The following is a 6,000-nucleotide window of genomic DNA, read 5'->3' on the forward strand; positions in this document are numbered from 1 at the left end:
AAAAATGTAAAAAGGGATGGGGTGATTCATTACATGGGCTTTATCATAGTAGCACAATTGCAAGGAACATACTAATTAATCAACAGGGTCACATAGATCTTTGGGTTCTGAAAGTGACAAAAATGTAAGACATAAGACATTTTTTAAACACACAGGCTTATTAAAAATAACACTAGCAGTTAAGTTTCTAATCACATATGAAGAGAAGAACTTACCAGAGGAAATTTCAGGAAGCAAGAAGACTGTGAGAAAAATACATCCAGGATTCCAACAGATATTCCATGATCTTCCAAAGCAAGGTAGAGTGATGAGCTTCAGGCTGGTGGAACTTTGAAATAATCAGCAGTTCCTGGTGGCATGTAACCAAGTAAAAACCAGTTACACGGAAAGCCAGGAAGCCCCAAGGAAGGGAGGCAAAATGTGAAAGAGGTGCCTTTTATTGGGGCGGGGTGGGGGCGAGGGGGAGCTGAGAAACGGGAGGGGGTAGGCTTATTTGTGGTGATCCTTAGGCAGGCAAAGTGAAAATTTACGGACTGTACAGCCCCAGACAGTGGGGGAAAATAGAAGCTGCGTAACCCCAGAGACCAGAAGGTGGACTACAGATAAATCTGCGAAGAGAAGTAAAAAGATGTGTTGAAGACAGCGAGATAAAGAGAGAACTAGTGAGCGAAGCTGTAGTCATCCTGATAGACAGAGCAGCAAGAGTGATTTAGTCTGCTCGGGAGGATCCAATGAGAATTCAAGAGGGCATCGCTTCGGAAATCCTGCTCAGATCTTCCCTCTCTCAGTTCTTTAAGAGTTACCTGCGCTGGGAACATTATTATTAGGGTTAACAGTATTCCATCAGTGCATTCCACTAGGATCTCCCTTTCTTTCCCTCGCAGCAACGGAGGGAGGCGTAGTAAGGAAGCCCAACTCCACCGAGCCCCCAAGATAAACCCGTGTTCACTTTAGGATGGCCGGATCCTCGAGGATTGGCCTGGGGGGCTGAAGATGCGGAGGAGGCCGGGTCTCCCGGGCGCTTTCGGGGTCACAGGGCCGGGAGGCGTAGGCAGGGGACTGGGGAACCGCTGCTGGAAGCGGCGGCGGCGGCGGCGGCAGGAGCCCTCCCAGGTTCTGCTTCCTCGGCGAATCCTGCTTCCCCGGGACTCCAGGCAATGGACTTCCATCGGGAACCTCAGCTCCAGGTGCCTCACTTTAGCAGCTAGAGCTTTGGAGGTTCTGAGGATCGTCCCTGTCCCTGGGGGGAGAGGGTGGCAGGCTGCGAGTCTCCCGCGCCCCCTCTGATTCCTGCACTGGTAACGGAGGGAGAGTGAGTCAGAAATGGTTTTGCTGCCGAATGCATTATCTGGCCATGTTCACAGCCCTGTACCGCACAAACGATCGCCTGATCGATCCGGTAAGACAAGCTTGATTCCTCTTCCCATTTGCTCTACCGCCCCATCGCTTCTCCAAACCCAAACCCCGAACCCAAATCCCAGCTTCTCTCTCTCTCTCTCATTCAGGAACTTCCCTTTTCTATTTGAAACCTACTTCCCCCAGGGAATTGCTTGTGTGACTGAGGGGCTGGTGATGCTCTTTGCAGATGATTTAGATTTTGGCAGTGAAATGCACCCCCGTGCCACCCCCACCCCACCCCCCAGACACACACACCCTCCTTAGAGAGGTTCTCTTCGTGCCCCAGGGATTCACTCTCAGCGCTACGGTCTGGGTAAAGAGCGCCGTGGGAGTCTTTTGCCCTCTTATCACCCGCAGGACCCCGAAGCTTAAGAATCATTCGCCTCTCTTTTCTTTCTTTTTTTTTTTTTTTAGAAATAAGAGGAAAAGGTAGAGTGGAAATTGATTTCTTGCAGAGACTGAGGCGCCAAATGAAAGGGGGAATAAACATTTGCCCTGGGATAAAAATGTTCTTGGTAAGTAATCTTATTTTCTGCGGTTGAAAAGGAAACACATTGCTTCTCACTGCCCCATCCCCCACTCCATTCATTTATTTGCTCTCTGTATGTAAATCACGAGCCGGGTCAGTGGAATTTTTCTTTTCTTTCTTCCTAGGAAAGTAGGAGCTTGTAAGGATGAATTTGAAGTAAAGAGGCTTGAAGAAGGCAGTGTGAAGGCTTTAAGGTCCTAAATTTCCTGCATTCAAAGTACAAACTCAGATAAAGCTGATGCCTGCTTGCTTGCTAAATGAGTAGTTAAATACCTCCCTGATTTCTTACTGAAATTTTGCTTTCTGAAAATAAAGAAAATAGTTTGCGGTCTGTGTCTATGCTTTTCATATAGCTTAACCATGTTCTAAAATATAATATTTTCTCAGTTTCAGAAATAATGTGAATCGCCCCTCCCACCCCCGCGCCTTTTCTTTTGGGGGGGGTGGAGGGGCAGGAAAGATGAAGTCATAGAAACGTTTTTCAAATGTGTGCACCTTCCTTCCAATTCCTGCACCGGATATAAACTTATAAGGTCCAGAGTAGGCTTTTGCATGTCTTGGTGATACCTGTGAATTCATCCAGTCCTCTGGCTTTCCTGAGTCTACAGCATCCCCTGCCTGCACAGACTCCTGCCTGGGGAATGGGTAGGTGGAGGAGTGGGAGGAGCCAAAGGTTGATTATGTTGACCTCATGTGTCACTAGGTGATCAGAATCACAAAGCTTGCAAATTGTGTGAACTCGGTTTTGCTAATGTAAACTGACCACTTTGGAGGTGAATAGTTAAAGGAGACCTGCTCTGAAAGAAATTGTTGCAATTTTGAGTTCAAGAACATGATTTATTGGTGAACTACTCATATTCACTTTTTCCTCCATTGTTATCATTCTTTCCACTGTAAACTCCTTATCCTCAGTTTTAAAGATAATGGATTATTTAACTGTCACAAAATGTAGTCCTGATATAAACAGACTGCCCTTAACCTCATATGAAATAATTCATCTTAAAAATTCCATGGATGAGAGAGTAAAAATAGACTTTATTTCTGATCATCAATTTTCTAGAGCTTGCTAGGGTAAAATCCCAGAATTAAGTGGGTGTGCATGTGTTGAAATCTGTAGCTATTATTCCTATTAAAATAGGCAAGGGAAAAACTTTTTTTCACAAAGGACATGTTTGTATAACTCTTTTTCTTTCTCTCCTCAGGCTGTATTCCATTACTAATGATGCCCTAGAGCAGAAGGTTTCCTTCAGTCATCTCATTTTACCAAAAGGATGATTTCTGTGCATGTCCCTATGTTTTAGACACATGTAGCAAGGGAGATTGGAGGTCTACCCAAGGAGGATGACTTATTACTAACACAAACCTAGCAGTTGTGGTTTGAAAGAACATACTTTTTATATAAAAATACAATATGCTGTTCAAACCTATTTAAGCTATTATTCACGGAAATATAATTATTTATTGAGAACCCAACTTAAATTAGAAAAGTAACATTGACATTTTTAGCACATATGTGAAATAAATGGGAGGTTGATATTCTTTTAAATATTTAGAGAAAAAAATAGGACAGGATGAAAAAATACTGTGACCCATGGCTCCTTAACTTTAAAAGAGTTTACAGCACTTAGACATCAATAAATAATATGAGTATTTTAACATTATATTAGATCATATGATTATATTTGATCAACCCCCAGATAGAGCTGTCTCCTAACTGGTTTTTACCTAAGTGCAAGAAAGTTTGAACTTAGACCTTACTCAGAAGTTATGCATTTTATTTTTATGTTGAACTTGTCTTTTCCTGGGTAATCTTCATGCACATCTGCAGTTGGTATTTTAGCCAATTTTTGTTATTCATAATGTTCTTGTCTGTTACTCTGGCTCCATCTTTTTTAAGAATATGGGTATCACCTAATATATTTCTTACCTATTAATCCACTAAAATTTCTAACACAAAGCAACATTCAAGACATGTTGAATTAAAGAAATTATGAAGCAAGTTGCTTGTGAAGAAAAGTGTCAATATACTTCAGATTATTTTAACCTGAAATAAATGTGTAACAAAAATGGGTTATAATGAGATAAGTACAGTCAAACTGTTACTTGTATACACACGTAACACTCACATTTATACATATATAGTTGCCCTCATTACAGTGCTTAAATTTATTCATTTTAGTCTTATGCTTATTTTGATTTCAGAGTTTTCTCTCTGAAAGTGTCTAAAACTTCTTCAATAACTAAGTGTGAAAGCATCTTCATGTCTTATTTCATGAGACTGTAATGGAACAGGACCCTAGGAGGCTTTCCCAGAACAGACCCACACATATGTCCTCCACCTGCCTCTGTAGAAAAACTTTAGTCAAGTAATAAAGTTCATCAGAGAAGTGAGAAGATGCAGAAAGAAAGAGAAACAGTCAAGCATGACAAACTAATACTTTAGCCATTAAACAAAGTCAAGGACCTTAGTTCCTCCTCAGAGGCTATAGATAATATTCTGAACTACATCCTTTGAGCTGTTTTACAGATACTGAAACCCCCACCAGGTGGAAGTAGTTACTGTTGTCTGCCCAGAAGCAGGGAGACCTCCAGACAGGTTGGAACCAGAAGACTGATGATATTGACTCCCAATCACCTCATTATCCACCAAACGGAAGAATGAACACAGCTGATCATGTGCCCTGCTCTTTGAATACTTAAATAAGACTCCTCACTACTACCCCCCTCCATGGTAGGACACATGGTCTCAAGGGCATTAGCCCTCTGTGGCCCTCTGTGCTTGTCAAAGAAATAAAGCTATTTCTATTTCACCCAAAACTCTCTCTGATTTACTCCAGCACCATTGTACAAAGGCCAAATTTCAGAAACAAGGTCAATATGCTGCTAAATGAACTGACCAGTATATCCATATCTCAGAAAAAGTGTACTGGAACTTGAAGGTGTATTAAAGATAGCTTAGTCATTTTCATTATGATGAAAAATTTGAGAACCAGAGAAATTAAGTCATTAGTGTAATCATACACTAGCTAACAACCCAGGGAACTTTAAATACAGTTTTAGTAACTTCTTAGCTAGTATTATTCTGAATCAATTATATTCTATTGACATTGACATTGAAGTCTTTCCGTTGTGTCTGACTGTTTGTGACCCCATGGACTGTAGCCTACCAGGCTCCTCCGTCCATGGAATTTTCCAGGCAAGAGTACTGGAGCGGATTGCCATTTCCTTCTCCAGGAGCTCTTCCGGACCCAGGGATTGAACCCAGTCTCCCGCATTGTAGGCAGGCGCTTGCTAAACAAGTAGTGTTTTTGAAATTGGGCTAAACAATAAATGAAAAAGAGAAAAAGTAGTGTAAAGATGAATATATTGCAGTCTTCTCCAAGTTTACTCTGTTGCTAAGACTCTTTATTGTAGATTCTTTTTTTCTTTTTCTCCTGTGTTTTATCCTCCCCTTTTCCTTCCATCCCTGTCCTCAAAGATTGGGGAATATTTCATGACATAATTTTACTTTCTAAGGAAAGATTCTCAGTGTTGTTTGTATGTGCATTGGGTTGTTCACTAAGCTATGTTCAACTACACAATACAACCTTAAAATGTAGATAATTTCAATCACCTGCAACATCATTTTCCATCATGTCACTTCTATTTTCCTTGTTTTAAATTTCCTGCCCATATAAAAAGTGGGATTGTAAGAAGAGGAAAGCCAGGATCTCAAAATAAGCTATTTAATTAGACCCTGACTTACCTCAGGAAAAACAAAACAAAACAAAAAAAACCCACACACACAGACACTGAAATAAATGCAGAAGTTAAGACAGTGCATCGTAATGAAGACATTAGGTGGAAAAAAAAATGTTCCGGTCAAAAAGTTCTATACTTATTAGGAGAAAAGCTGCAAGACTATAGCCATTTAGAGGGTGTTCAATTTTCTGCAGTGGCTGAAGCCATATCAGTCTTCTTCATTCTTTTATATATGTCAATATTTGAGTATTACATATAAGCCATAAGTTTTGGTAATGACAAACATAAAAGACAAGCATTAACATGAAAATCCATGGGAGTTATTATTACTT

At 40.8% G+C, this 6,000-nt stretch overlaps 1 protein-coding gene and 1 long non-coding RNA gene across 3 annotated transcripts in view; one reads left to right on the forward strand and one right to left on the reverse strand.

The window, feature by feature from the left end:
* Window positions 1-410, reverse strand: part of BRINP3 (BMP/retinoic acid inducible neural specific 3) — a 480,300-nt gene extending 479,890 nt beyond the window's left edge. Inside the window, exon 1 of the mRNA XM_040262877.1 lies at window positions 216-410. The gene's annotated coding sequence lies outside the window, so the exon portion shown is untranslated. The remainder of the gene's footprint in view (window positions 1-215) is intronic.
* Window positions 411-504: 94 nt separating this feature from the next.
* Window positions 505-5,780, forward strand: LOC120879894. Of its 2 annotated transcripts, XR_005724896.1 has the most exons (4): window positions 505-1,399; window positions 1,813-1,913; window positions 2,053-2,572; window positions 3,130-5,780. It is a non-coding gene; the product is annotated as an uncharacterized LOC120879894 (long non-coding RNA). The 2 variants fall into 2 exon arrangements; XR_005724895.1 differs by having other exon boundaries at window positions 2,053-5,780.
* Window positions 5,781-6,000: the final 220 nt, after the last annotated feature.

This window comes from Oryx dammah, unplaced genomic scaffold (genome assembly GCF_014754425.2).
Source record: "Oryx dammah isolate SB20612 unplaced genomic scaffold, SCBI_Odam_1.1 HiC_scaffold_21, whole genome shotgun sequence".
Classification (NCBI taxonomy): Eukaryota; Metazoa; Chordata; class Mammalia; order Artiodactyla; family Bovidae; genus Oryx; species Oryx dammah.